General features: G+C 44.0%; 2 protein-coding genes across 3 annotated transcripts in view; one reads left to right on the top strand and one right to left on the bottom strand.

Annotated features, from left to right (window-relative positions):
* SCD5 (stearoyl-CoA desaturase 5) overlaps positions 1–20,595 on the top strand; it is a 173,810-nt gene that overhangs the window by 49,900 nt on the left and 103,315 nt on the right. The gene's annotated exons all lie outside the window — the stretch shown is intronic.
* Positions 1–20,595, bottom strand: part of MRPS18C (mitochondrial ribosomal protein S18C) — an 856,900-nt gene that overhangs the window by 764,291 nt on the left and 72,014 nt on the right. The window contains exon 1 of one of the 2 annotated variants that reach the window (XM_050790194.1): positions 13,100–13,103. The exons of the other annotated variant lie outside the window; for it this stretch is intronic. The gene's annotated coding sequence lies outside the window, so the exon portion shown is untranslated. Of the gene's footprint in view, positions 1–13,099; positions 13,104–20,595 lie in introns of those variants that run through there. 2 annotated transcript variants of the gene reach the window in all.

Genomic DNA, 20,595 nt, shown 5'->3' with positions numbered 1-20,595 from the left:
AGAGGTCCTTTACATCCCTTGTAAGTTGGATTCCTAGGTATTTTATTCTCTTTGAAGCAATTGTGAATGGAAGTTCATTCCTGATTTGGCTCTCTGTTTGTCTGTTACTGGTGTATAAGAATGCTTGTGATTTTTGCACATTAATTTTGTATCCTGAGACTTTGCTGAAGTTGCTTATCAGCTTAAGGAGATTTTGGGCTGAGACAATGGGGTTTTCTAAATATACAATCATGTCATCTGCAAACAGGGACAATTTGACTTCTTCTTTTCCTAACTGAATACCCTTGATTTCTTTCTCTTGCCTGATTGCCCTAGCCAGAACTTCCAACACTATGTTGAATAGGAGTGGTGAGAGTCCTACAGTGCTTTCTTTTAGACAGACATAATGAACTGCCTTTTGGTTTCACTTTTTTTTTTGCTACAAGCAGCTCTCTTGCGGCTGGCAAAAGTAAAGCCGTATTCTCAAGGACTCAAAAGACTCTCTATGACTTCCCTGGATCTTTAAGGACATTTTTCTGGAAGTAATTTTATTAGCCTGGGTGAACACTTACAGTCATTGTCACCATTACATTCTTTCTTCTTTTTTTTTTTTAGACAGAGTCTCGCTCTGTTGCCCAGGCTGGAGTGCCGTGGCGCAGTCTTGGCTCACTGCAACCTCTGCCTCCTGGATTCAAGCAATTCTCCTGCCTCAGCCTCCTGAGTAGCTGGGATTACAGGCACATGCCACCATGCCCGGCTAATTTTTGTGTTTTTAGTAGAGATGGGGTTTCACCATGTTGGTCAGGCTGGTCTCAAACTCCTGACCTTGTGATCCACCCGCCTTGGTCTCCCAAAGTGCTGGGATTACAGGTGGAAGCCACCACACCCGGCCACCATTACATTCTTAATCTTTACAAAGTGTGCTTATTTGCTTCTAATTTTGAATGTCTTTTTATTCCCTTTACCGCTTGCATGTGTGAAGAAGTCATTGTTACACAGACGTTTTGGAGAGAGTGTTTGGTCCTGTGTTACTCCTGCAGGGTGTAGGCAGCTCCTCCTCGTCCTCAGTCTGTTCACTCATTTACTTTAAACACAGAGGATGGGGAGATGGATCTCAAAATTATCAACGTGGGAAAACATGTCTGTAAGTGCCCCGGTCCTCCCAATGGCCATCCCATGCCAACTCTGGCTCTCAGCGTGCTTACTTGATAATATTAATGAAAGCAAATATTTTTGTGGGCAGACTGCATGCAATCCCTTGAGTTGTGTACTTTATGGACTATTTTGTATAATCCCCACTACAATTGTTCACAGTAAATCCTCTTAATATTCCCACTTTTCTCGATAAGGAAATCAAGGCACAGGGAAGTAACTTGCTACAGTTATACAGCTAGTAAATGTAGAGCTGGGATTTGAACCCATGAAGTCTGATTCCAGAGTTCCTACTCTTAGCCATTATACTTAACATTGCCTCTGAAATAAATATAAAACGTGCTTGGGGTATAAAGCCTAAAGTCCTTTCAGATAAGTAACTCCCAAATCAGCATGAGACTAAAGTTGACAGCTTTAAACAGCATATAGTTCTTTAATGACTCTAAGGCAATGATTTCTAATGTGTTAGTATCACAACTGTCCTTCAATTGAATCTGTGAAATAGTTGGATGATTTAGAGTGAAGTTGTATAATGTTGGCATTTGAGACTATTTCTCTGAGTCTAGTATCATGATATGGTTTCTGTCCACCAAGTGGGATGTGTGTTTTTGTAATATGAAGACACTAAGCTGTTTCTAAGAAGGAACATTGCCCATTTGGCCCAACTTGTGTTGTTGTTTACTTTTCTATTTATGTAAATGTTTTACTTCTTAAATAGTAAAGGAGTGAAGGATGTGTCATCTCCAAATATCCCATTTGGTGTATTCATTATTTTGATCTAAAAACATTGGAGAAATTGTAGTTTTTAAGAAAAGGCTAGCTGGCCTATATTTTCCTGCCTGTAGCCATAAAGATTCTTTTGGGAGGGGTACCTTTTCCCTGCCAGGGTGAGAGACTATTCCTAATCACCCGGGACTGGGATTTGGTGTTGCAACAGGCCTGAATAAATAGACTTTCTGAAGTAACCCCTGTATTCCACTAGCTCTACACCCTCCATATAGCTCCTAGTGACTCCCTAGAGCTTACTGTCTCTATCCAGAGCCCCTTGTCATTTCTTCACAAATGTATCATTCTTTGTCTCAGAAGTATAAAACTCGCTTGCCTTGGCCACTTCTTTGGACTTTGTTGTCTTGTGAAGAGCCTCATGTACAAGTAAAACTAATAAAAACTTGTATGCTTTTCTCGTTCACCTGCCCTGTGTCAGGCTGGTTCCCAGACCTAGATGAATTGCCCCCGTGAGAGCTCAGGGGCGGCGGAGGTGATCTTTTCCTCCCCCACAGTACACTGTAAGCTGCTTGAACGTGGTGTCATTCAGGGACTCACGCACTGTGGTGAAGAATACTCATTGGTAATGGTGGTGACAAAGATAGAGCCACTGCTGTCTTCTTCCCCTGGCCTTTTCCACTGAAGTTCAGAGTACGTGACTGGATGCCCCACTAAACCGGACCAGTTCTGCAGTCTCCTGATCAATGTAGCAAACTGAATTATTCGTTTCTCCCCATTTTGTTTTCTTCTTCCCCTAACTTCTGTAAACTCACTTGTACCGTTTCTTGGGCCTCAGGGTTGTTTAGGACCATCCATGGTGGGTAACCATCTGCAGACTTAAGAACATACTCTTTAATTCTACTTTTCTGGAGTAATAAAGATGCTTTGCAACTTTTTTGCCCTTGTGCCTCAGGGATTGCAGCATATGTGTTAAGTCTCAGCTGGGCAGGTGTTAAGACTAAACACCATTGCCCATTGATTATTTAAACTTACATTTAAAATCCTGGCATGCTTGGCTTGGCTAAGTAGAAATAAACACAGCTGAATGTGATGTCCTCATCCAGCTGGTCCGAAGAAACACTGGGTAGAAATAATGAAGGTTCTTTGGAGTGTCCCCTCCCCCATGTCTCCCCTGTGCCCTGTGCTTGCTCGAAGTCGAGGCACGCTTAGGCCTGAGCCGGTCATTTCTCCCAGGGGCAAGTGTTTCCCTCTTGTTTCTGGACAGTGGATGGGCCCTTTCCATTGTTTCCCTTTCCCTGCTTTGACTCTGTCGAGATTCTAGTTCCCATTTAAGACTTGAAATTAATTGATTCTCTTTTAGGTTAAAATGGGCTCAAGGAACTGATTAAATTCCTCCCAGCCCTAAGTCCTCTGCTCTTCTGTGGGACTACTGCTTCATACAGCAACATGAACAAACGCTTTCACTTAAATCCCCCAAGTAATTCATTTTTTCCTCAGCAGTAATCTTCCTGCCTTCCACAGTTGATTAAATTTGTCCTTTTTGAGAATAGCTCAACTGTGGTCTCAAAAATCAGCTCTTCCTCTCTCTTCCTGATTCCATAGGTCTGAATTGCAGCCTTTCCGTGGCTGCTGGTTTCCTTGTTTTAACCCTACTCTTCCAAGCTTTTGCCCTCTGTGATTCTTGTTTTCTCCTAGTGCCAATGGCAGGAATGAAGTACTATGGGAAATCCTTTTTAGAAAGAGAAGTGCAAAGACAGTTGGCCAATGGTGTATTGATGACTGCCTGGTCTGCTGATTGTAATCCATAATGTTTGCAATTATAGGAAGCCTTGCAAGGGCTGGCATAACAAAAATAACAGCTGGTATCTATTTGATCACTTAATATGTGCCAGCCACAATTTTAAATACCTTAATAAATATCTCATTTAATTTTCACAAAATCCTGTGAGGAAGCTACTGTTATCACTCCCATTTTATGTAAGAGGACGTAAGTGAGGTTTGGAGAAGTTAAGTAGTTAATATGTGGTAGAGCTGGAATTTAGACCCAATGGGTCTTGTTCTAAAACCTTTGTAGCAGTGGGTAAGAGAAAGAGATGAGCTTTGGAGCCAGGAGTCTAAGTCTGAGCGCTGGCTCTAACATTTATTAGCTGTGAAACTGAGGCAGGCTTTAACTTTCCCAAGTGCCAGTTTCCTCATTTGCATTTATAAAGAATATCATTGATCCTTCAGAGTCATTGTAGAAAGTATGGTTATAAAGTGCTTAGCACAGTGCCTGGTACATAGTAGGTGCTCAATATACATCTTTATAGTAATATTGAAATGGGGGAGTTCCCTTTTCCCCCTCACAGGGAGTGTGACAGGAGTGATGGACAGTGAGACGGATGGGGAGCCAGAAGCAGGAGATGGAGTGGGAAGGTGGTCTTCCCTGGAGTCGGGCTGCCAGGCGGCCAGACTCTGACTGCCCCCAGCCAAACTCTCCTTGGCACCTGTGTCATTCTGCCGTTGTTGGTCTGCTGGTATCTGTTGGTGTCTTCCTCTGTTCCTCTTGATGCCCAGCCTCTTGTGTCTGTGTCCACTTAAGGTCTCGGGTTTATATGGGCACAGGATTGGGGGTGTGGCAGGCCAGAGTGGTCTTGGAAAATGCAACATTTGGGTGTAAGAACAGGAGTGCCTGTTCTCACTTGGGTCCGTGGGGCACAGGCCTGAGGGTGGAGCCCTTGCCAGGGACCCCGCTTTTCTCTACTCAGCACCTCCTTTGCTCTTTCTCGCATCAGTGTTACTTCTGCTTGGATATTGACTCTTTCCATTTACTCTATCATATCTTTTTCAAATGTCTTCAAAACCTTTAGTCTCTTGCCTCTACCTTATCAGTCACCTTTTGTTTGTCCAGACTTCTGTGGAATAGAGAAAAATATCTGAAGGAAGGGCTTGTGGTATGGGATGCAATAATCAATTGGTGCAGCTGATATGCTTCAAGAAATTAAGACAAGGACCTGATTGATCTGAAGAGAGAAAATTCAGGTTTAACTAGAGGACAAAAATATGTCATCATGGTCTCAGATGAAAGCCAAAGAGAGAAAAAAAGGCAAAGTGTACATCAGACAATGAGAATTCTCTCTGGGAAAGACATATTTATGGCGTCTCATCTCATCAAAAACACTTTTCCTCTTAATTGGCTGAAAACCACTCCTTGCCTAAGAGGGCTCTGGCCTGGTCATCTGGGATGTCCTTTTGAATATTTTCCTCTGGTTCCCGTTTTCCTGCAATCTGGTATTGCTTCCATAATTTTTTAATTCAGTGACACTGGAAACCTTTCAGTCCTCCACTTTCTCTCCTGTACTGCTCAGCATGTGTGACTCCAGTTGTCATAGCATCTCAGTTCTGGTATTTTGGACTGTGGGTAACAGTTTCATAAAGCAATTTTTAAGAAAAATGAAAACTCATATAGCACTTATTGTGAGCCAGGCACTGCTCTACGCCCTTTATAGATATTAAGTCATTTAATTTTTAGAACAACCCTAGGAGACGGGTACTATACTTTTTGCCATTTTGCAAACAAAGAAACTGAAGCATGGAGAGATTCAATAACTTGCCCAAGGTGATATGGCCAGTATTTGGCAAAGTGAGAATTTGACTCTATTTAGCCCGCATTTAGTGTCCAGTCTTTTAACCACCACTCTGTACTGCCTCTTACCTACCTCAGTGATATGCAGTATTCTCTGATACTTTCTATTCTACTCTATACTTTTAATTTTAAAAATGGTATCTGGGTGTGATTCATGAAATGATCTCACCGCTTTATAATGGGTACCAACACAAAGTTTAAAAATCATTGGGCAGGAGTGGGAGGAGGGAGAGGATTGGGAAGGATAGCTAATGGGTGCTGGTCTTAATACTTAGGTGATGATCTGTGCAGCAGACCACCATGGCACACATTTTAACTATGTAACAAACCTGCACATCCTACACATGTACCCCTGAACTTAAAGTTGGGAGAAAACACACATTGGGTGAGACCCTCTCTGTTGTGAGATGGACACATCAGCCTACCTTTGTCTAGTGCCTGAAACATTCCATTCATGTCTCTCCTTGTTCTGAGCCATGCTCACCCAGCAAGTCAGTGCTTAGGATTTGGCCTCGCACTGAGGACTGCCTGCAGGGTAATAATGCATTGGTTACACGGACTTTTGAGTCTCCTGGTGAATTTGAAAACCATCTCTCTAGTTTAGGCTGTGAGGCTGGATAATGTGAATCTTCCCCAAGAAATGGCTCCTTGAGAAATGGAGTCACCTGATCAGACATCATTGCCACTGAGGCTAAGGACTGTGAGGACCTTGAAGATTTTGTCAAGGTCCACCCTGTGACATCTTTTGTAGGATAGCTTGCAAGATTTCTTCCTGGGGTGGTGAATCCTAGCCCTGAGGACTGACTGTGGGAGCATGATTTAAATGACTACAGAACTTAGCATTTGCTCCGTAGCCAGAAATAGGGCTCAATATCCCTGTTTTTTCTCCCTGTCCTCGTTTACTCACATATCTTTCTACAGAATAGAAATTGGTGTTACTTTCCCACCTCAGCTTTATTATACTGCATGAATTAATGTAACACATCACCTCCAAATAATTGATTGAAATGCAATCCCTTTCCCTCTCACTCCAGCCAGTCTCTTTCCTAAGATGGTATCTAGTGGGGCCATGTCTTCATGCATTATGCATCTCTATGATTATGCATTAACTTCTCGAGAACTAGCAAGTGATACCTAAATTCTTCAAGCATGTTTGGTTATGCTAAATAATTGATTACATCTTTTATTTATAAAAATTTGCTTGCTGGAAGTTCAGACATAAGTTCTGCCAACGCATCTTCTCTATCAGATTTCAACTTCCCGGCATGAAGTCTGAAAACTCACCTACAGATTTCAGTCTATGAAAGCCCTTAGGCAGGCAGCCAGAATGAAGTTGGGCATTCCAGACAAGTGAGACTGGCTTTAAGCCAACAGGTACCTGTACTGACCTCTTCCCATGGTCGTGGGGATACAGCTTGCCAAGGCCGTAAGTGCCTGGGGAAACCTATTTCCAACTTCAAGGCCTTAGTAACTGCTGTGTCCTAAATGATGAGCAGTTAGGGACTTTTTGTACCCGAGTAAATGTAATCAGGTGATTGGAGAAGTTATTAAACCTTGCTAGTATGTATGAGTGGGAGGATAATATCAGTAAAAAGAATTATGGGTAACTGTCTGGGGAACAGACTGCACAATGAAAACATTTTGTTTTGTCTTTTAAAACATATTTGGGATAAATTACAAACAGACAAAATAAATGTAACTATCATGGTCAACAAATACAATTATTGATGTAATCAAGATATAACTTTTTTCAGCCAGGCGCCGTGGCTCACACCTGTAATCTCAGCAATTTGGGAGGCTGAGGCAGGCGGATCAGTTGAGCTTAGAACTTTAAGACCAGCCTGGGCAACATGGAGAGACCCCATCTCTACTAAAAATAGAAAAATTAGCCAGGTGTGATGGTGCGTGCCTGTAGTTGCAGCTACTCAGGAGGCTGAAGTGGGAAGATGGCTTGAACCTGGGAGTGTTGCAGTGAGCCGAGGTGGTGCCACTGCAACCCAGCTTGGGTCACAGAGCCAGACCTTGTCTCAACAATGACAACAACAACAAAGAAGTTAGTGGCCGGGTGTGGTCATGCCTGTAATCTCAGCACTTTGGGAGACCAAGGCGGGGTATTGCTTGAGGCTAGGAGTTCAAGACCAGCCTGGGCAACATAGTGAGACCCTGTCTCTACATAAAAATTAAAAAATTAGCCAGGCATGGTGGCACGTGCCTGTAGTCCCAGCTACTTGGGAGGCTGAGGTGGGAGGGTCTCTCAAGCCTGGGAGGTAGAAGTTGCGGTGAGCCCATGATTGCACCACTGCACTCCAGCCTGGGTGACAGATTGAGACATATCTAAAAACTATATATATATAAAAAACTTGTTTCCTGTTGCCCTTTTATACTTTAATAGGCTGGAATGCAGTGGCATAATCACAGCTCACTGCAGCCTTGACCTCCTGGGCTTGAGAGATCCTCCTGCCTCACCCTTCTGAGTAGCTGGGACTACAGGTCTGAGCCACTATACCCCACTAATTTTTATTTTTTAATTTTTGTAGATACGGGCATCTCACTGTGTTGCCCAGGCTGGTCTTGAACCCCTGACTTCAAGCAGTCCTCCCACCTCGGCCTCCCAAAGTGCTGGGAGTGCAGGTGTGAGCCATTGAGCCTGGCTCAACTCATTTTTAGGAAGTAAACTATCCTCCTGTCACTCTAAGTTATAAGCTCAGTCTCAGTTCAGAAATTAGAATGACCAGCCCAAGCTGATAATCCAACCTTTGAACTTGATTTAATGTTTATCATCCCGTTTCTCATCTCAGGCCTGGATCCAACTGGGAGTCTCAGTGGGAAGGGCTGGGGGCTAGGTGGGAGGCTCTCTGTAGCTTCTCTCTGTTTATGCATGTTTCTCTCCTTACACATTCTCAGTGTGCTAGCTAGTTTCTGAATCCCCAGGATTCAGGTAGGTAGAGAGTTAGGGATAAGGGAACTAGAAAGGTTGGCTTTCCACTCCCTGAGCCCGGCCGGCGTTTGACATGTTGGACATTGTGGTGGGTTCTTCAGCTACCCCCATCATTGGTGATCTCTCGCCTGTGATTGTCTGGACATATAAAGATGCGTGTTGCATGTTTTTTTGTTTGTTTGTTTGTTTTGTGTTTTGTTTTGTTTTGTTTTGAGACAGAGTCTCACTGGAGTGCAGTGGCACAATCTCGGCTCACGGCAACCTCCGCCTCTCAGGTTCAAGCGATTCTCAAGCCTCAGCCACCTGAGTAGCTGGGATTACAGGCATGAGCCCAGCCGATTTTTGTATTTTTAGTAGAGGTGTGGTTTCACCATGTTGGCCAGGCTGTTCTCGAACTCCTGGCCTCAAGTGATCCACCCACCTTGGCCTCCCAAAGTGCTGGGATTACAGGTGCAAGGCACCATGCCCGGCCAGAACGATGCATCTTTATTTCAGGTGGTCTCTGGGGATTTATTCTAAGACCCCAGCAATCCTGTGCCCACCTCTAATTTCTTGCTGCTGGGGTCTCTGCCCCTCCAGTAGGTGGCCCTGTGAGACAGGACCCAGTCTGACCTCACACAAGCTCTCTGTTCTGAGTGGCCACCTTTGGTCCCCACGGCACACTCTACTCAAGAAAACCCAGAAAGGCCTAGCTCCCGCATGCCCCTCTGTCCTGCTGTCATGGCCCACTCTGGGTGTCACAGGCATGCCTCTGGGACCTGTATGTCTGCTGGTTCCAGCTGTAGTGAAACTGCTTTAAAGCTCTCCAAGTGGTCCACACAAGCAGCCTGACTGGACTTGGAATGAAGAAGATACAACTCTTGCCCATCTTTCTTTTTTTTTCCTTTGAGATGGAGTCTCGCTCTGTCACCCAGGCTGGAGTGCAGTGGTGTGATCTTGGCTCACTGCAAGCTCCGCCTCCCGGGTTCATGCCATTCTCCCACCTCAGCCTCCCGAGTAGCTGGGACTACAGGCGCACCCATCTTTCTTTGGAGGATTTTAAGGGGGACACTACAGCTCATTAACGGCTCCCCCAACAAAAGCTCTTCGCCTATCTGCCCCCAACTCCCCACACTCTGACCACTTTTCATATCCTTGATCTGGAGGAGGCATCCAAGAGTGACGGAGCCAGGTCTCAATAATTTCCTTTGTGAATTCTGTGTAAGGGGGTCTGTTTCACAGTCATGTGGGTATCTGATATCTATCGTATTGGTGCCTCAATTGAAATGGAGGCAGAAAGAGTCCCATTCTAATATCTCATTCCATAAACAATAGAGAAAAAGGCAAAAGTGTGTGTTTTAGTTCTCTCTTGTTGCCTACCAGCCAGAAATGTGGAGTGGTTTAAAACAACATTGATAGACTATTTCTCATGATTCTTTGCTGGCTGGTCAGCTTCTCTGCTGGTCTCACCTAGTCTGGCTGGCACAGCTGCCGTCACTCACACGGCTGGGGGTTGGCACTGACTGTTGGTTGGGCGCCTTGGTTTTCTTTCTCATTCCCTGGTAGGCAACAATGGTTTCCTTTCAGAACAAGCATGGCAGTGTTTCAAGGGACCAACGTGCAAGCTTCAAGGCCTCTCAAGGCCCAGGCTCTGAAAGTCACACAGCATCACTTTCATACAGTCTATCAGCCAAACAAAACCACAAGACCAGCCTATTTATAAGAAGTGGGAAAAGAGGCTGGGCGCAGTTGTTCATGCCTGTAATTCCAGCACTTTGGAAGCCAAGGCAGGCAGATTGCTTGGTCCCAGGAGTTTGAGACCAGCCTAGGCAACATGGCAAAACTCTATCTCTACCAAAAAAAAAAAAAAAAAAAAAAAAAAATTAGCTGGCACACACCTGTAGTCCCAACTACTTGGGAGGTTGAGGTGGGAGGATCACTTGGGCCTGGGGCCTGGAAGGCAGAGGCTGCACCACTGCACTCCAGCCTGGGTGACAGAGACCCTGTCTCAAAAGATAAAGAAAGAAAGAATTGGGAAAAGAGACTCCACCTTAGTCTTAAGTCTTTCACCCTCCCCTGTAGTTTACAACACAGAATTCTGCCTCTGTCAGTTCTGGTTCTAGACTTTTTCTGAGCAGATTTGGGGTAAAGGATTAGGGGAAGAATTAAAAGTTATCTCTACATTGGTTTACATTTTGCTTACATTTGGAAGGGTAGAAGGAAGAGAAAAGAAAGTTTCAGAAGTTGAGAGGAGGGAGGAGAGAAAGTAGAGCCAACTGTGGCTGACCTTGGAGAAGCACTCCAGGGGACAGCACAGATTGGGAACTGGGAGTCCTTGGTTTACAGAATAGGGTTCCAGGTCAGGCAGGTGCTTTCATTAATGAAGTTATGAGTAAGTCAATATGTCTGTCTGAGTTGGGTGAATGACACCCTCCAAAGCTTATTGTGAAAATGAACTTCACTATAGATTGGTTTCCCCCTTGGGGCCTTGCTAAAGCCACACTATAAGATGTTAGCCTGATACTGCTCCATAATGCCCAAACCCAGCCTGAGATCCTCCCCGTCCACCTGCCCCAGTGGACAAACCTTGCACTCCCATCCTTTCTCCCCTCTGATATTTGTGCTCCTAGGGAAGGTGATCAACAGCAAGCAAGGTGCTGGGTGCTGGCAAAACAACCTTGCCTTCAGGTTCCAGGTTTTTGAAAGAGTGACAGAAGCAAGGGAATCAAGTTGATTATTTCCTCTATGTCTCTGCTCTGCTTTGGGCTCTACATTCAAAGCTTAGGTTTTTCATTTTAAAAATAATTGCTAAAGTCCTTAGGGGGTGGGTGCTTTATGTGTGTTTATCTCGAGTTTAAGTTGAAAGGACCTGTGTTTCCCATCAGATGCCCCCAGCAGGAATGGCATTGGAGGCTGGTGATATTGGAAGGGCAGGTCAGATTGCTGAAACATGAAGTGCCCGGGGCTGGTGTTGAGCCGACACAGGTGAGCAGGCTCAGGCTGCAGATTGTTGAAGCAGATAAGCACGTGGTGGGGATGGAGAGGGGTCGGGACCTGCGCTCACTTTAGATTTTAAACACATCAAGTCCAAGGAAGAATTTATTTTCTACTTTCAGAGAACAGATATATGCCTCTCTTTAAGAGAGTACTCTGTGCTAAAAAAATTATTAAGTTTTCATTGTGGCTTTTCATGATCAACATGGCTAAAGCAGTAGAAGGCTGTCCAGGCGTGTCTAACTCTATGTACTGTAATCCTCTTGTCTTCTTACAAGCCTTGGCCCATCTGAATCCTAGTGCATTTCTTTCAGCACACACATGGTAATAGATACTTTAGAACAGGGTTGGGGTGAGTTTGGTGTGCGTGGAAGCCTGTGCCCTGGCCTGGGCCACCCCCGCAGAGGACCAACAGGCGGAGTGCGGCTCTACCAGCCACGACCTCCTTCCAGGGCAGTGCAGGGAGGCCACCGGCAGGGGGTGCTGCGCCCACACCGCTGGCACCAGTACGTGGGCATTATCAGGCTTCATAAATTGCTGGAAATTTAAAGCTGGAGGGGATGTCAGAAACCGTATCATCCACTGGTTTCCATTTGCTCGTGAGGAACCTATGATCCCGAGAGTTGAGTTTGTGGTGGAAATGGAGCTAAAATAGAGCCCTCTCAGCTTCCAGGCCAGGACCTCCACCTTTCACATCCCCACTGCCTTCTCCTGGCGTGACTACAAATGTCTTACCAGTGTTGAGAGGGAAATGATTTGCATGTAGAAGAATCAGCAAGAACAAGAACAGGTACTTAGTGCTATTTGCCTGGAAAATTGCAGATTGAGGCTTTTTGCATTTGGCCCCAAATAACAGTCAACTCACAACTAATAGGGGTAAGATGATTATTTTTTAATGATATTTAAAAATAGCACACTTGTGGAAAAAATACAATTTGCTACAAATCATCAAAACATTAGCCCATCCTCTGAGAGGCCATATGTTGTAGCGTCAGTCCTCACCTCTGTTATTACTAACTGGGTGATCTTGGCCAAATTTCTAAACTTCATTTTGCCTCATCTGTAAAATGGGATTGGTGAAGATCAAATGAGATAAGACATAGAAAGTGCTTTTTTGGGTCACAGCATATCCTAAGTACTCAACAAGTGCCAACTGTAATACTAATAGGAGCCAATTGGCATTTATAACTTGGAACTGCCATGTAGTTGTATCTGCTACAATGGAGAAATGTTCTCTCTCACCAGTTGGATATGTAGCTGTTGGGTGTAGCTTCTCTACGGTCTACCAGGATCCTCTCCAGAGACCATAGTCGGGGTTTCACTATGTCGGCCAGGATGGTCAGTCTCCATCTCTTGACCTTGTGATCCACCCGCGTAGGCCTCCCAAAATACTGGGACTACAGGCGTGAGCCACTGGGCCCGGCTGTGATAACTTTTTTTAAGGTAGAAATCTTTTGGTTCTTTTTTTTTACCAAGTATTTTATATGATGCTTACAGAATACATTTATTAAGTATTTTGTATGGCTCTTATTTTTTGTTGTAGTTTTACAATTTGGGTGATGCATGCAAAAGGTAGATATAATTCTAGATAGTGGATTTTTTTTTTTTTTTTTGCTAATTAGATTGGCCTCAGGTCCAATCTGTAATGTGTTTCAAATACTTAAGTTTTGTTTAGATTTGTTTAATCTTATCCATGACCTTTTTTCCCCCCCAGCCCTCCTAACTCATTGTGCCATTGATATCAACTTGACGTTGGTTTCTTCTCTTTTCATAGTTTGATCCAGTGGTTGTAAAATGCTTTCAGATCACGACATGAAACTCTGTCTTAACAGAAAGGCACAATATAAATCAGAGATGGCCAGAAAGGCAAGCATGAAAATAGTATCCCTGATTTTTTTTCCAGTAGCACATGATACAAAATTGAATAATTGCTGGGTATATTTGACAAATTGGGAATACAGTTCATTAGGGAGCTGGGGAACTTAAAAATCAGGCTGTCTTCAGGAAAATTGATGAGGGGATTACAGTGTGCAGCCACCAGAAAATGGGGCAGCAGGAAGCTCGGCTGGATTGATGATCTGCCTGAGTGGGAGCTGCATCCATTGAGCAAAACTTTCTTTAGTCAAAGTGACTTAGAAGGAAAATTGTGATCAATAGCATGAATGAAAAAAAATTAACATCCTGAATATCTAGAGAATGGAATTAAATCCACAAGGGCAATACTATTTCTACTGCATTAATAGGCAAAAAAAATCTGAACATGTTCTTCACATAAGCGACATTACAACTAGAAAACAAATCCTTGGAAAAGGACTCAGCCTCCTTAGTAATTATAAGAAGTTAAAACACAAAACCATGCAATGCCGTTAAACTGGCAAATTATAATTATAAAATCAAAACCTGGCAAGGCTTTTGAGAAATTTATATCCTCATACTAACATAAATTAGTACAATATTTCTGGAAAGCAACTGGAAAAGTGTAATAAACCATGAAACATCATATCTTTTGAGCTAGTATATGTTTGAGACTACATCCTGGAGAAACAAAGAAAGAAAAATGGAAAAAAAAACCCTAAAAATTATTTTAAAAAATTAAAAACAAACTATGGTCTGGCATGGTGGCTTACACCTGTAATCCCAACACTTTGAAAGGCTGAGGTGGGAGGATCACTTGAGCCCAGGAGTTTTGAGACTAGCCTGGGCAACATGGCAAGACCCCATGTCTACAAAATTTTTTAAAAAAATTGGCTGGGCACGGTGGCATGCACCTGTAGTTCTAGCTACTCAGGAGGCTGAGGTGGGAAGATCTCTTGAGCCCAGAAGGTCGAGGCTACAGTGAGCTGAGGGTATCACTGCACTCCAGCCTGGGCAACAGAGCAAGACCGTGTCTCAGAAAAAAAACCCAAAATTATGGTGTAAAATGAACTATAATATTACTATTACGAATGATTTTTTTTTTTTTGAGACAAAGTCTCACTCTTGTCCCCCAGGCTGGAGTGTAGTGGCACGATCTTGGCTCACTGCAACCTCTGCCTCCCGGGTTCAAGCGATTCTCCTGCCTCAGCCTCCTGAGTAGCTGGGATTACAGGCACTTGCCACCATGCCTGGCTAATTTTTGTATTTTCAGTAGAGACGGAGTTTCACCATGTTGACCAGGCTGGTCTTGTACTTCTTACCTCAGGTGATCCACCCACCTTGGCCTCCCAAAGTGCTGGGATTGTAGATGTGAGCCACCGCGTCCGGCTGAGAATGATAGTTGTTGTTGTTTTTTGTTTTTTTTTTCTTAGACAGAGTCTCACTCTGTCACCCAGGCTGGAGTGCAGTGACACAATCTCATCTCACTGCAACTCCTGCCTCCTGGGCTCAAGTGATCCTCCCACCTCAGCCTCCAGAGTAGCTGGGACTTCAGGTGCACACCACCACGCCCTGCTAATTTTAAAATATTTTTTGTAGAGATGGTGTTTCGCTATGTTGCCCAGGCTGGTCTCGAACTCCTGGGATCAAGTGATCTGCCCACCTTGGTCTCCTAAAGTGCTGGGATTACAGGCCTGAGCCACTGTGCATGGCCAAGAATGATAAATTTGTGTGTTAAAAAAACAAGTAGAAAGGTTGATATTGACAAGTTCTTGGAAACTGTGCCTTTAAGTGAAACGATGGATAGTGAAACCAGTTTAACGAAGGGCTAATTGATGTAAATACAGAAATAAATTCCTACGACTATTTCTAGTCAGGAAAACATCACCACATTTCTAGATTAAGACCCAAAACACTTCTATTAAAAATGGAAATAACTGTGAGCTATACATGCATTTCAGAAAGATTAATAAAAACAAGTAAGATAATTTTTTACCCAGTTTTTGGTGAATCAGTGAGTGACAGCAGTCACGTGGTGGATAAGTCAAGGAATAAGTGTTTGCGATGAGAAAACTGTCAGGAGCCCTCCTTCCACCATGCAGTTGAAAAACGAGCAGTAACAAATGTGGTGGCTCCTTGAGCACTTTCCCACTGCATCGTTTATTGTCGTGTATCTGTAGGATTATTCCCTACCTTACACATTTTTATTTTCCTGTAATTTGTATTCATTTATTACCCAACCAGCTTATTCCACTTCAGGGTGGGAGGTAGGCAGAGCCTATCCCCAGAAACTCAAGGCACAAGGTGGTACCCAACCTTGGACAGGACGCCGTTCCACCATAGGGCCCACACACTCACACACACACAGTCGCTCAGATCTGGACCGTGAGACATGCCAACATGTACAACACACGTCTTTGGGATGTGGAAGGAAACCAGAGTTCCCAGGGAAAGCCCACACAGACATGGGGAGAACTTGCAAACCACACAGACAGTGGCCCCGGCTGGGAATCAATTTTTTAAAATCTCATCAACATTATAACAAAACCATGTTGATCAAAATGACACTTTTTTGAGGACCTGCTATAATGCTAAATGAAAAATAGTTGAGCTCAGGCTGGGCGTGGTGGTTCACGCCTGTAATCCCAGCACTTTGGGAGGCTGAGGCGGGCGGATTGCCTGAGCTCAGGAGTTCGAGACCAGCCTGGGCAACATGATGAAGTCTCTACTAAAAAAAATAAAAAAATTAGCTGGGTATGGTGGCACACACCTGTAATCCCAGCACTTTGGGAGGCTGAGGCACAAGGATTGCTTGAGCCCGGGAGGCGGAGGTTGCAGTGAGCTGAGGTCATGCCACTGCACTCCAGCCTGGGCATTAAAGTGAGACCCTGCCTCAAAAAAAAAAAAAAAAAAGTTGAGCTCAACTTTATAAATATTGACTATAGGCTTGTTTTAAAAAAAAGCACAAGCAACAATACAGCTAAAAAGAGATAATTTGTTACATGGCAGGATGAGAGGTTAATTTGATTTTTCTGTTGCTTTCATGTTTTGTATTTATCTCTCATTACAAAATTGGTTAAAAGCACAGTTTTAAAGGCTGCACTATATATTGTTAAACATCAAGGACAGAAAAAAGGTAAACCCTTGCATCTTCATTGTGTGGTTTCTCACAGCTGTGCGGATCTGAAACACAAGCTAGAGCAGCACAAAAACTGCATCTCGGAGCTGCACAAATTTCCTCCCGATTATACTTAGAGGAAAAGTGTGATTACCAAGAGCTTTGAGTGGGTGTCGGAGAAAATCATGTCGGGTTAACTATCTGGTTGGCTCATCTGATGACAGAGCTTTACCCACTTGGATCTGATTCTGGGATTGTTTTGTTTTGTTTGGGTTTCTTTGGAAGTGAGGGAGGCCAGTATCGGATACAGGAAAGAGGCAAAGCATTGACTCCTTTCCACTAGGAAGCATTTACTTTCTTCATCAAGCCAATGCCACATTTCCACATCCTTCGGCTTCCTTCTTCTGGTCTGATCCTTCTTGCCCCATAAGCTTGGCATTCTCTGATGGTTTTTTTTTTTTTTTTTTTGGCTGTGTTATCTACCTCTAACAGCAATAGTAATCTTAATAAAATATAGTCTCGCATTTCCTCCAAGTAGCTAGATGTTCTTAAGGCTCTAGACACAGCCTTCATTGTATGTAATAGTAGCCGTTTTTCTTTTTGTCCTTGCACCTGTGTAAGCAGAACACTAAATCTAGTAAGTCTCGCCCCGATCTGCCTCTTTACAGCAGCAAAGACACCTGAGTCTCTGTACTTTGACACAGATTTCTGCTTACATCGGGCAGTTGTGAGTCAGAGGGTGGTGGGCCTGAGTCAACACCATCTGCTTTCATCAACCACGTTCCCGAGACCCAGAGTGGGGAGCTTCCCATGGCCCCATTCGGGCACACACAGAGGCTTCATGAGCATGTGCTTCCCCAGCAGAGGTGAGAATGGCACAGGGACCCTTGTGAATTTTTACTGGAGAAACGGTTACAGAATTCGCAGGCTGTTGTTGCCGAATTCTTTCTTCCCTCTCTTCTCTTTCCCATATATTTCTTTGTTCCCCTCCAGACATTAGAAGGCTTCAAGATAATAAGGTAATATTCATTGGGCACATGATGTGTATCAGGCACACTTATGCATATTAACCTGTTTAATCTTCACAACCACCCTATGAGGTAGGTGGATACAGCTATTATCCTCATTTTACAGCCAGTGAAATAGGCAGAGAGGGTAACTTCTCCAAGCTCACCACATGGGAGGAGCAAGCTTCAAACCCAAGGAGTTGGCCCAGAGTGCAGGCTGTGGGCCACTGTGCTCTGTGCATCGTAACAGGGAACCAGGCCTAGCTTGCCTGTGCTCTGGGGAGGGCGCTGATGTGAAGGAGACCAAAGCTAGAGTGAAGAGTGAGGTGTGGGAGTGCGTGCTGGTGGTGTGTGGGGCATGTGCGTGGAGAGCCTGACCTGTTGTCCTGTCATCCTGTCATTTACTCTGTGAATATGCCCAGTTACTTAACCTCTTTGCTTCTCAGTTTCCTTGTTCGTAAAATTCCGGGAATATGAATAGCGCTTAACCCCTCATAGGGTTGTTGTGATGATTAAATGTGTTAATGAACCCCCTAGGACAGTGGCTGGTCCATGAATGTTAACCATTATCATCAGCATCATCATTAATTTGGGAACCACTCTACCTCCTCTTTCTCCTAGACTGGTAGTGACAAAAATAGCGTTTCTAGCAAGTTCCAGGTGGTGCCGATGCTTCCTGTCTGGGAATCACACTTTGAGAACCACTGAGGTGGAGGATCTGGAAGTTCTTCCTTTCTTAGCACCTCACATTCCATTTCTTTCCCTGAGCTCTGTCCCTGGGTTATTTTCACTTTCTGTCTTTACCTAGAGTGGCCAGCTTGCATGGCAATCAATAACCAGTGAGAGGAACTTCCCTGGAACCTCGCATTGACTTGTTTCAATGAATACTGTAATTTGTATTCATTTATTACCCAACCCGCTTATTCCACTTCAGGGTGGGAGGTAGCCGGAGCCTATCCCCAGCAACTCAGGGCACAAGGTGGTACCCAACCTTGGACAGGACACCGGCTTTCAGCAGGATCTGATGGGTAGGCCTGTTTCCACGAGAGAGAGATGCAAGCCAGTGAAAAGACAGAGGTTAGCAAGTGTTGAATGCGTAGTAGGCACAGAAACATACCTGAGTGAGTGGATCCATGAATAAAGACAGCAGATGATTTTGAAAGTAATAGAAGGCCAGGCGTGGTGCCTCATGCCTGTAATCCAAGCACTTTGGGAGGTCAAGGTAGGCGGATTGCTTGAGGTTGGGAGTTTGAGACAGGTTTGGCCAATTTGATGAAACCCTGTCTAAAAAATACAAAAATTAGCTAAACATATAGTTGTAGTCCGAGCTACTCAGGAGGCTGAGGCAGGAGAATCACTTGAACTCAGGAGGCAGAAGTTGCATTGAGCTGAGATCACACCACTGCACTTCAGCCTGGGTGACAGAGCAAGACTCCATCTCAAAAAAAAAAAAAAAAAAAAAAAAGTAATAGAAAAGTAGAGAAAAGAATCTTCCTCCCTGGAAGAAAGCAACCTTTGAGCAAAGGTAATGGAGGAAAGTGGGGAGAAGAGAGAAAGGGGCCCTAATGATCACGTTCATGGTTGGAATCGTGAGGTTGTAAGAAGCAAAGGCTACAGGCACCCTGGTCTGACCCAGACAGATGACAGCTTGCCTTTCACAAAGTAAAAGGTAATAGTGTATAAATGAGGACAAAGTATGAGTTCCAGTCACTTTACTACCTCTGGGGAGGGGAGGGAATGGGGAGCAGGCCTGGGGTTCAGTATTCGTGTGACTGCTGACTTCAGAGGTCTGAATTCTGTCCAGCTCACTTGCTGTCTCAGTGGGTGGGGTGTGAGGGGACTTCCCCTCCAGGACCCTAAACTCTAGAATCCATCCTCATTAAGAACTGTGCTGCCTCTGAGCACCTGGCCAAGCTCTGTGTGGGATGCAGGTACTCTGCGAAATAAGGGCTCTGCATCTTTTAGGCTGCAAGAGCAGAACTGGGATGTGAATTCAAGCCCAGGGCATTTTGCACCCTGGATCTGGTTTATGCTCTTACTTGCTGCAGCTGTGATGGTGGCTATTTCCCCGGGGTCTCCCAGCCCAAGCCTGGTCCCGGAGACTTGCTCACACCAAGTCTCATTGCCCCAAGGCAGGAAGGCTGCAGAGAAAGTTACCCCTGGAGTAGGGAGAGAGGAGGGGAAGCCAGTGCTCTCTTCAAGTGGCCTGCTCTGTGTTCACAGGCCCGATGGGCTCCCCAAGGCTGTCCTAGCCAGGCTGGATCTGTGCCAGGCCTTGGCCCAGCAGCTGTGTTCCATACGTTGGATTCCTGACAAAGGCAAAATAATTGCTGCTTCCAGCTACAACCAGCTGGCTACCAGGAGAAGTCACCAGGGAGAGCTCTGCTGTATCCTCTCTGCCCCTACCCCCAGCTTGCTGTTCTCAAGAATGACACTTTGTTGGTCCTCTGCATGTCAGTCCCAGAGTTGGAAATGAAAACAGGAATTGAAAAAAACTAAAATATCATAATGAGGTGGTGCATTTCAGAATGGTTGTTGATGAGTCTGGGGGTTTCCTGTGCACCCCAAGCAGGAAGTTTCGACTTGAGACTGTCAGCTCTTGATTGGAGCCTTCCCTGGAAGAAGCAGTCGTTCAAGAGTGTGAGCTCTTTGTGTTTGTGGAAGAGAAAAAAATACGTATATTTTCCTTTGGGAGGCCAGAGTGGGCAGATCACAAGCAGGAGATTGAGACCATGTTGGCTAACACGGTGAAACCCTGTTTCTACTAAAAATACAAAAAATTAGCCGGGCATAGTGGCACGCACCTGTAATACCAGCTACTCGGGAGTCTGAGGCAGGAGAACTGCTTGAACCCGGGAGGTGGAGGTTGCAGTGAGCCAAGCCACTGGACTCCAGCCTGGGTGACAGAGTGAGACTCTGCCTCAAAAAATATATACATATAAATATATATTATTAATATAAAAATATAATATAATATTATATAAAATATATAACATATAAAATATATAATACATATTATAGTATATTATATAAAATATATAAATATAATATATATTATATTATATAAAATATATAAATATAATATATATTATATTATATAAAATATATAAATATAATATATATTATATTTAAAATATATAAATACATAATATATATTATATTATATAAAAATATAATATATATTATATTATATAAATATAAATATATAAATATATAATATAAA

Source organism: Macaca thibetana, chromosome 5, assembly GCF_024542745.1.
Source record: "Macaca thibetana thibetana isolate TM-01 chromosome 5, ASM2454274v1, whole genome shotgun sequence".
Classification (NCBI taxonomy): domain Eukaryota; kingdom Metazoa; phylum Chordata; class Mammalia; order Primates; family Cercopithecidae; genus Macaca; species Macaca thibetana.
Note: the sequence above shows the minus strand (reverse complement) of the source record. Positions and strands in the feature narration are given on the sequence as shown.